Source organism: Canis lupus, chromosome 11 (genome assembly GCF_011100685.1).
Source record: "Canis lupus familiaris isolate Mischka breed German Shepherd chromosome 11, alternate assembly UU_Cfam_GSD_1.0, whole genome shotgun sequence".
Taxonomy (NCBI): domain Eukaryota; kingdom Metazoa; phylum Chordata; class Mammalia; order Carnivora; family Canidae; genus Canis; species Canis lupus.
Window position 1 is genome coordinate 25567594 of NC_049232.1, and position 11330 is coordinate 25578923.

General features: G+C 42.1%; 1 pseudogene; it reads left to right on the top strand.

The window, feature by feature from the left end:
- Positions 1-10055: 10055 nt before the first annotated feature.
- On the top strand, positions 10056-10762 carry LOC119874014 (annotated as a pseudogene).
- The last annotated feature ends 568 nt before the right edge of the window (positions 10763-11330 follow it).

Genomic DNA, 11330 nt, shown 5'->3' on the forward strand with positions numbered 1-11330 from the left:
ATAAGAGAGGTATTACATAGGGACGTGAGAAAAGTTCTGGAAGTAATGGATATCTTAAATATCTTGATTGTGGAAATGGCTTCATAAGTATATACATATGTCAAAATTTGTCAAATTATGCACTTTAAAATGTGCAGGTTAGGGCAGCCCCAGTGGCTCAGCAGTTTAGCGCTGCCTTCAGCCCGGGGCCTGATCCTGGAGACCTGGGATTGTGTCTCACGTCGGGCTCCTTGCGTGGAGCCTGCTTCTCCCTCTGCCTGTGTCTCTGCCTCTCTCTCTCTCTCTCATTAATAAATAAATAAAATCTCTTTTAAAAATTTTAAAAAAATAAAAAATAATTAAAATGTGCAGGTTATTGTACGTCAATATACCACGATAAAGCTGTAAAAAAAATTAAGATTCATTTATGCATTTATTTATTTGGGAGAGCACACAGGGAAGAGGGGCAGAAGGGGAAGGAGAGTGAATCTTAACCAGACTTGATCTCAATGCGCGACATGGGGGCTTGATCTCAAGACCCCTGGATCACAACCTAAACCTGAAACCAAGGGTCAGGTACTTAACCAACTGCACCACCCAGGTACCTCTGTAAAAAAAAAAAAAAAAAAAAAAATTCTTTTTAAGAAACACAAGGTATATATTCCAATTCAAAAATTCAAATCAGCAAACTTTACTAAGCATCTACCCTGCAGCAAGAACTATGCCGGGTACATGTGAGGCAGAGACAAACAAAAGCAGGTTATTGACCTCAAGGCACTGGCAGTCTCCAGGGAGGAAGCTTTAAAGCGTTTTACAAAAAATAACAATAAACAAACAAACAAACAAATAAATAAAGCAAGCATTTTACATACACAGTGCACTGTCCCCGCCCTACAGGGGAGGGAGCAAGAACAGCCTCTGCAAGGATTACACTCGGATCAGAATTAACTCTACCCTCTCTCACCCTAAAATCTTCAACCCACAAATTGGGAGTGTTCCTTTTCTCTCCTCTCAGAACTTTAGAATGTCAGGGCTAGAACAGTTTACTGAGAGGACTGAGGCTCAAGGGGAAAGTGACGTGCTACCTGCCACAAAGCTAGTCAGTGGCAGAATTAAATGAGAAAGCTGGGGAGAAGTATTTTTGAAATACATTGCATTAAAACAATATGTATTTCTTAACTGAACTGACAGTGATTAAATGGTTGAGGATTCTCAAATTCACATAGAGGCTTCATTGGAAATGAAGCTGCATGAGCTGACTTCTTCCTACATAGTGAGTCTTCAAAGAAATTCTATGAACAATCAGTGTCAGAGCCCTTGAAACTTGACCCTTGAAAGCTGACCGTGGATTTAACTGTCAAGCTTTCCACAACAGTTTCCTTTCTGCTTGGTCACACTCAAGCCTTCTCAAGGGAAGGCCTCTACAGGTAGGACAAGAGGTAAACATGGGTAAATCTGTGCAGATAGCTTTTGTGTCTCATGATCCTCCCAAAACAGACCATAATACCCGCAGAGATGGTGAACAAACAACAGCTCTCCCAACGTATCCCTTCTTCCTCCTTCTGCCCTCATGACATACACCAGAAGCAATTCTATAATTATAATTGCCAACTAAATCCACCCTCTTCTTCTTCCCTCCCTCCCAAATATACCTGTACAACTCACTCACCCCACTCCCTAGGGGTGAATACATGCATCTTCTAAGTCCCAAGAATGGAGAGAAGAATAACAGGCGAAATGAACAGGCATGGTTATTTTGTCAGGATAGGCTAGTACATATTATGGTAATAAACACCACTTAATCTCTCAGGGCTGGGCCTGGGATTGGGGGTGGGGGTTCTACTATACATAATTACTCAGGGACCCAAGATATTGAGCCTCTGCCATCTTGTAGTTATACAATCTGGAATATACTTTTAGTTACTAAGGCAAGGATAGGAGGAGCTGAGGAGTCTCACACCAGCAGTTAAATGCTTTGGCCTGAAAGTGACATACACACTACTGCTCACAGCTCACTGGCCAGAAATATCTCTATGTACCTTCCTAAATGCAAGAGATGGGAAAATATAACCCTGTAGTAGTATGCCAAGAAGAAGAAGAGAACCAGTATGAGTGAACACCAGAAGTGTCTACCACAAAGGATCTGAAGTTATAGGTATCTTGATTCAGACAGGTCAGCTTAAAGCCTACACAAGGGATCATGAAGGGCTTTTCAACACCTTCTGATTATCATTCTCCATTTTCTAAGTGAAAATGATTATCACTCTATCACTATCTATCGTTCTATCATTTTTCATTTTCTAAAATTCTAGGGATGACAGGTTTGCTAGTTGGTCCTTAAGTGTTGACTCTACGCATGAGCATGTTTGTTCCAAGTGACTCCCACTCTGGTGCTCACAGAAGCACCAATTAATTGAAAAAAGCATTTCCTTACATCTTCTTCCTAACATAATGAAAAAGCTTCTTTCTATCCTGTAATTCCTTTTGTCCTCTTAAAATCTTGGCATAGCCCCACTGTAATCATACAATCATAAAAATGTTCAAGAAAAAGATAACTAAAAATAAAATTCACTATCCTTGAGTCTGGGCCAGAAAGCCAAAACAAGATGACCAGCAAATATGTGTTTTTAATAACCTGCACTGTGTTTAGTGATCTTGTATTTTTTTAAAAAACAAAGCAAAGCTCACCCCTTGACTTTCCCAAGGCAGCCCTTCCACTCCAGTTAAGACAGTCATTAATTATGTCCACAACATATGGTCACTGCAGTCTCTGGGCTTTTGCCCATCATCTCTTCCTCTGGTCTGGAAAGCAACCAATTCTGATCCACCATTGCCTTCAAGGTCTAGCCCCAGACTCACCTTCCCCGAAGGGCCTTTCCTTGGCATCTCTGACTCACACTGCGTCTCCAGTCCCTGGGACCGCTCAGCACATGTACACAAAAGCATCTATTCCCGCTGCCCACCCCTTCTCCATTTCTACACAAAGTGCTGTGACTCCAGGTTGCCAGCCTGTCCCCAACAAAACTGTGAGCACCTCACCTACAGACACAGGTCTTTACATCTCTTGACTCTTGCTGAGTGATCAGTGACCAGCACAGGGCCAAATCTACTTGATGACTAAAGATAAGATTACCAAGAGACTTTCTATCAGCTAGAGAAAATTAACGTTCAGAAATTACCCAAATTCCTTAAGTCATGACATCATGACATATAACAGGATTGAGAATCCCTTTGTCTTATGAATCTTCCCAGAAAGAAGAAATTAAAGATTAGTAACCAAGAAAAAACAAGAAAATATGTATTATTTATTTATCTTCTCGTGAGTTACATACAGCATCTGTTTCTTACACATTTCCAAACAGGATTACACAGGCATCTTACCATCTCACATCATCACAGGAAGGCCTGCCTACCTACTGCAACTGACACTGTTAACCAGTGCACAAGCCAGTTATTGCGTGAATTGTTTTAAGTGCATTATCGTGAATAATCAATATAACAACTCTGAGAAAAACCTCTCTGCTGCTTTTCTAACCACATCCAAGCACAAAGTGCACAGTTGGACCTTCATGGAATATATGACAGCCCCTTTCCAGCTCAGTTTCCTGATCAGCAGAATGATAGCTATGTTTCCACACTCTGCAGGTCTTATCTGATGCAATGGGACAGGGTCCTGAAACAAGGCCATCTCCTGGATGTAAGGGCAGCTGGGAACAATGGCTTCCTATGCAGTCCACACTTGGGAAAGTATTCCAAAAATCTTGCAGAACAGAGAAAGAAGGAGGTAGATCATTTTCAGCCTGAACACAAGGCCTTCCCAAAGCCTTCCTGACTTATCCTGAGCAGCTTCAGGTGGCTTCATCAGACGTCTTCAAAACAGCACCCGGCAGGGGGTCCCAGCTCCTCCAAGAGCATAGGACATTTGTCCTGGAAATCCTTCCACCCAGTTGTGAGGAAGCTCAAGCCACACGGAGAAGCCACTTCAAAGTGTTCTGGCCTTAGTTAAACCTCAGCTGACAGTCACTGTCAATAGGACGGGAGCAGAAGAGGAGTATCTCTGGGTCCCACCCAGGCTTGCAGGTGTGTCTGTATGGGACGTAAGGATTTATGGCTTGAGGCTACCCATCAAAGTGGGTACTAGCTCTCCACTTGCTCTGTCAGCCTGGACCAGGCACCACACTCTGCCCCCTCTACCTCTGTAGACCAAGAAGGACTGACCACAGTCAATGGCCTTCAATGAACTTAGCTCCACAATATGGAACCCAACTGTGACCACAACCCAGACTGATCTCATAGAAAGTGGGAGCCCATGTCACCTACTTCAGAATCTAGAACAAAATAGGTTGAGGGCCTTTCAGTCTTAGAAAACCTCTTTGCAAGCTCATCAAGAAGATTCACACAACAAAGTCATACATATTAGTTGACCAAGAAAAATCATACTGGTAAAAAGAGAGCCATGGAGGGACCTGGCTGGCTCAGTCAGTAAGGCTCGTAACTCTTAATCTTGGGGTTATGAATTCAACCCCACTTTGGATATAGAGATTACTTAATAATAAAATTTTTAAAAAAAGAAAAGAAAAGAAAGAAAAGAAAAAAGAAAAGAAAAGAAGAAAAGAAAAGAAAAGAAAAGAAAAGAAAAGAAAAGAAAAGAAAAGAAAAGAAAAGAAGGCCCTGGAGAAAAACAGCCTGAATGTTTTTTCCAAAAAAAATATCAAATAAAATAAAATTCCAAATAGTATCACTATTTACAATTACCAAAAAAATGCATAATAATTCATTAAGTAGATATACAATATTTTTACTAATCATTTCTGTAGTTAGATGTTAAGATTGCCTCAGACAAATTCCTAAAAGTGGCCCTGTCAGGTCAAAGGTCATAAACATTTTTACTACTCCTGATGGACATTGTAAATCCATGAGGAATTCTTCAGTATCTTTTGGCTCTGGGATATTAGAATTCCAATGCTAAGAAATGGAATCCCCTCGTGGTCAACATTTTTTAAGGCAGACAGAATAGTAAGAAATAGTCAAAAAAGGATACTTCAGAATAGAACTGCCTGGGTTCAAATCCCAGTTCTATCAGTTGCTAGCTGTGCAGACATACACAAGTTACTGAACCCTTCTGAGACAATGTATGTACATAAAAGTGCTGGGTCTGGCACAAAGGGAGGGTACAAAAATGCTAATCACTGTTGTTGCCTTTAGATTACTCAAAAGAAGGTGAATCTGTAATTCAAAAAGCCAAGAATTATCCCTAAATAAAAGAGCAAGAGGGGGCACCAGGGTGGCTCAGTGGTTGAGTGTCTGCCTTCAGCTCAGGGTGTGATCCCAGGATCCTGGGATCGAGTCCCACATAAGGCTTCCTACAGAGACCCTGCTTCTCCCTCTGCCTGTGTCTCTGCCTCTCTCTCTGTGTCTCTCATGAATAAATAAAATCATTAAAAAGTAATAAAAAGAATAAGAATAAACATAAAACAAATGAAAAAATAATGCTCTTTTACCTAGATTATAAGTAAGCAGGTTCATTTACTGTGAATACTATTCACATGACTGCAGTTATTACATAAAAATAATTAGCATTTTAATGAGTGCTTATTCTCCTTAAAAACATTACATACACTAGCTCATTTAAGACTCACAAAAAATAAAAATAAAAAATAAGACTCACAACAGCCGGGCAGCCCCGGTGGCACAGCGGTTTAGCACCACCATCAGCCCAGGGTGTGATCCTGGAGACCCGGATAGAGTCCCATGTCGGGCTCCCTGCATGGAGCCTGTTTCTCCCTCTGCCTGTGTCTCTGCCTTCCCCCACCCCTCTCTCTCTGTCTCTGTGTGTGTGTCTCTCATGAATAAATAAATAAAATCTTAAAAAAAAAGACTCACAACAACCCTGTATGGTGGTAGTAAGAATAATAACAATAGCTACTACTTCCCAACTGCTTACTCTGTGTCATACATGGTTCTAGATAAGAATTTATTGATCATTATACAACCTGTGGGAAAAAAAAAACATTTTACAACCTGTGAAAGAGAGCTTCTTTTTACCAGACAATATAATCAAGGTACACAAAGTCTAAAAAATCTGTCCAAGGTTATATAGCTATTAAGGTAGATATCATTGTGCCCATTTTATAAATAAGAAAACTGAGACTTATAATAATTACCTATAAAGGTAAGTAACTAGGTGAGGCTTTAAACCAGTGTCTGTCAAACCATCAAGTCACATTCTTTTATTCTTCTACTCTGCCACCTTTATAAAGATTCACCTGTACAGAGAATGCCCTGCACAAGACAGCAAATGTTTAAGACTGGCTCCCCTCATTCCTGCCTTCTCTAGCCATAAGCTGTGGTAAACTGAGAATAGTCTCATTTGATCATTGCCTCAGAGGATATAATTGGGAAGGCAACCCTAAGAAAAAAAAAGCCCATAGAATGAAATGTGTCCTTCAAGTGGATTCTTCTCCTCTCCTGAGACATTATCCGCTGCAGTCCTAGCGTGCAGCCCTGAGAGTTTCTAACGCCTTTCAGATATGTGGTGATGCCTAATGAGGTGCGTCTGGGAGAGCTGCTTCAAAAGATGTTTTGAGTGGATGCTAGCAAGGTCTCCTGTTTCCCTCTGCCTCAAAAAGCCCTGAAATTCTCACCAATTCTCACCGGTGGGAGAAACAAAGCTGCCTCAAGCCTCCCAAAACACCTTGAAAATATTCACATTTGCAAAGGGACTGAATCCACAGGAAGAAAGCTGGATTGAAGTCCTAATTCTTGGGACACCTGGGTAGCTCAGTCGCTAAGTGTCTGCCTTCAGCTCAGGTTTCATCCAAGGGTACTGGGATGGAGCCTACATCTGGCTCCCTGCCCACTAGGAAGTCTCCTCCTTGTGCTTGCTTGCTCTGTCAAATAAATAAAATCCTAAAAAAAAAAAAAAATCCAACTCTCAAATGAACTGTTTAACCATGAACAAATTATTTCCCTTCCCTGTGCCTCAGTTTCCTCTTCTGTGATGAAAAGTTGGATTGCCTGGTTTTCCAGGGCCACTAGAGCTCCGATTCAAGGAAGAAAACAAAAGTGAGCTTGGAGTCTATAGCAGTCAAATACCAGGAGGGCAAGAATTGTATGAAACTCCAAAGCTCAGAACAGATTTACAACCATTAACCAAAACCTGCTAGGGCTGAATTAATTTACACAGTTGGGAAAGCGCCCCGGGATTCAGATTTAAGACCGTGAGTCCTTTGAGAAATTATTTTATGTGGAGTTGAAGGATTCTGTGGAGTGAGAAATGTAGGCAGTGGTAAAGGAATAAATCCTCTTCACCTTTGCAGAGCAGAGCAAAGCAGTATCCAAACCCTTTCCTATTTTTCCCCCTAAAGACAGGAGCAAAGATGGGATCCTGCTGCCACCTTGTGGCCCACTGGGCAGTTTAGAAATAAGGGTTTACTTAATCTGAGCCCCCCAGTCTAAATGCCCCTCAGGAAACCACATCCTGCTCCTCTCTTACACAGAGCTTCATAACTCATGGAAACACTTCCAACCCTATTATTTCATTTCATCCTCTCAACAACCATGTGGAACAGCAGGAAGGAGGTAGAGCTCCATCTTACAATGTTAGAGACTGTCCCTCGCCTAAAGTCAGTTACTAAATGGTAGTCAGAATTAGAACCCACACCTCCTGACTCTAAATCAGGCCATTTGTTGAGCTCATTGTGCAGGGTAGGGATCACACAGGTTTAGGTACACTCTTTATGGGACTCGGAATTTGAGAGGGTAAGGCTTACGAAAAGGAACACCCCATTTCTTCCACAGACAAAACTGGCCAAAGACCATAATTAGGCTGTAGGTCTAGAGAAAAGGGCATCCAAATAAGCCTGGATTCTTGCCTTTCTTCCTAGTTAGCACATTCTTGGTTAACATCTCTAGGCCTCTCCAGCTGCTCTGCCTCCCCTCCGCTGCCCAGCCCAGAGCATCCATAGGGGCTTGAGACTTATTTATAGCTAAATGCTGAATACCAAATGGATCCTAGTCAGGGGAGCCACAGCACCCAGAAATACACAAGAACTAGTGGGAGTGCTGCTCTGTCCTGTGTTAGAGCTCATAATATTGGTGGCTCACTTCAAATTTTCTTGTGGAAGCCCAATTGGCTTGTCCCATTATGGTGTCATGATCACTGAAACGTGAAGGGCAAAGCTGGGGCTGTAGGACTTATCAACTGGCATATAGGTATGGCCTCAAATTAATCTGAGACTTTCCAATTTTTCCAAAGCAACCATAACTTCTTTGATAGAGAATTGTAAAGCCCAGTACTTAAACTGCCCACCATTACTTTAGCTTCACTTGTTCATTCATTCACTGAGTAGAGCACTTTCACTAAATGAAAAGGGTACTTTGTCACAGTACCCTTTTGATTAAGACCTTGTTGCCTAGTGGCAAAAAGAGGGAAATAAGGAAAGAACATAATTGAAAATTCTGTGAGATGTAAATATTAAATGTTTGAGAAGCACACTGGTGTGGTTCAGTCAGTTAAGTATCCAACTCTTGGTTTCAGCTCAGGTCATGATCTCATGGGTCCTGGAATCAAGCCCGAGGTCCAGCTCCACACCCACTGGGGAGTCTGCTTGAAGATTCATCTCCATCTGCCCCTCTCCCCCTCAAATAAATAAGTCTTTCTTTAAAAAAAAAAAAAAGGTTTTGTGATAGCCAAGTGATACAAATGTATATAAAGCACCTGGCTTTGCACCTGACACATAAAGACTTAATAAACAGCCACCAATATTGTTCCCTTCACCTTCTCAGTTTTATTCCTATTTCTCCTTTAGAGTCATCACAAAATCTCTTAAGTGCCACAGGTATGCCAGCTGTTTCCTAGCGAGTACTCAGAACTTCTGTTGACATCTCCTTTACTGTATTTATGTGATATCACTTTTGTAAGTCCGCCTTTCAGGTCTGAGAGACTCCAGAGGACAGAAACTAGATCTTACTCATTCTGCCCTAGCACCTAACACAGTATATGACTCAGTATATGAAATTACTGTTGAATAAAAAATGTATTTGAGTTTAACTTTAAATCAATAAATAGAAATTAAAGTGTACCTTTGGATGGCCTTTTGAATGTGATACTAACTTATTAATGTTGTACATGAAATCATTGGAACCCACTAGGATTGATTATCAAGGATTAACCTTTAATATGAACCGACCAGATCAAAGTGGGTCAAAATTTCATTAAGGGAGGCTGGGAAGGGAAGCAGGAATAAATGAAAGGATCCTGGTACCCAGGCAGCAGCTCAGAAAATGGTTGTAGGACTTCTTTGGGTAGCCAGGGACACTTCGGGAGTATTCAGTGGGGAATTGAAAGGAATCACTTTAGGAGTAGGTAAGAGAGGAGTCACCTGGGTAGCTCAGTTGGTTAGGCATCTGCCTTTGGCTCATGCTCAGAGCATGATCTCAGGGTCCTGGAATCAAGCCCTGTGTCAGACTTCCTGCTCAGTGGGGAGCCTGCTCCTCCCTCTCCTTCTGCCACTATCCCCTGCTTGTGCACTCTATCAAATAAACAAACTTAAAAAAAATAGATAAGAGAGGCTCTCTGCTCCTTCTCATTAAATAGTCACATCTTCTGATACAGTGCCAGGCACATCCCTAAGACACAATGGTGAAGGTTGGTGTAAAGGAATTTGATTGTACTGGGAGCCTATCACCAAGGCTAGTTTTAATTCTGGCAAAGTGGATATTGTCACCATCAATGACCCCTTTGTTGCCATCAACTACATGGTCTGCATTTTCCAGTATGATTCCACCCACAGCAAATTCAACAGCACAGTCAAGGCTGAGAAAGGAAACTTGTCATCAATGGAAAACTCATCTCTATTTTCCAGGGGCAAGATCCCACCAACATCAAATGGGGTGGTTCTAGTGCTGAGTATGTTTTGGAGCCCACTGGTATCTTCACCACCATGGAGGACACTGAGGCTCAACTGAAAAGTGGGGCTAAAAGGGTTACCATCTCTGTCCCTTCTGCTGATGCCCACCTATTTGTGATGGGCATGAACCATAAGAAGTATGACAACTCTCTCAAGATCATCAGCAATGCCTCCTGCACCACCAACTGCTTGGTGCCTCTGACCAACTCTGGCATCATAAAGGAACCCATGACCCCAGTCCAAGCCATCAATGTCACCCATAAGACTGTGGATGGTCCCTCCAGGAAGCTGTGGTGACATCCACAGCATCCACAGTTGTCATCCAGATGACAACTCTGGCATCATAAAGGAACCCATGACCCCAGTCCAAGCCATCAATGTCACCCATAGGACTGTGGATGGTCCCTCCAGGAAGCTGTGGTGTGATGTCCAAGGGGTTGTCCAGAACATCATTCCTGCTTCTAATGGTGCTGCCAAGGCTGGAGTGAAGGTCATCTCTGAACTGAATGGGAAGCTCACTGGCATGGCCCTCCATGTCCCACCCTCATCATGTCAGTTGTGGATTGGACCTGCCACCTGGATGAAGCTGCCACATACGATGACATCACAAAGATGGTGAAGCAAGGATTGGAGGACCCCCTCAAGGGATCCTGAGCTACACTGAGGACCAGGCCTCCTACAACTTTAACAGTGACACGCACGCTTCCACTGACATTACTTTCAGTGACTACTTTGTCAAGCTCATTTCCCAGTATGATAATGAATTTGACTACAGCAACCAGGTGCTGGATCTTGGACCACCAGCCCCAGTGAGAGCAAGAAGAGAGAAGCCCTCCACTGCTGGGGAGTTCTTGCCCCAATTTATCCCCTAACACACTGAGAACCTCCTGGTTCTATCCAGACACCCTGAAGAAGGGGAAGGGCTTGAGGAGCCCTACCTTGTCACATACCATCAATAAAGTATCCTGCATCTAGCAAAAAAAAAAAAAAAAAGAGAGAGAGAGGAAGATAAAAGACAAACATCATAATTTTTCCATTAAGGTCCTAAAAGGAAGGCAATACAGACTATCATGTAGAAGGTCATAATGTACTCCAAAAGAGTCAGTCTGTAGATTAGAGCTTTCTGCTTGCTCATGATGAAACCATTCTTTATCTGCTAAGAAGCAATTTTATCTTTCATCACAACAGAAAAAGAGGTCTCCAGATCCTTTTAAGGTGCCGTTATTCCTTTATTTTTCTGCTGTCACTGCTCTTCTCCAGGTCCAATTACATATTGTCCCACAGCTTACTGATGCTCTATTGTTTTTGCGTTGCTTTTCTTCGGTCTTTTTTCTCTGTGCTTTATTTCAGATAGCTTCTACTCTTATGCCTTCAAGTATCTAATCTGTTCTTCTACTGTGTCTAATCTATTAATCCCATCCAAAATACTTATCCCTAATA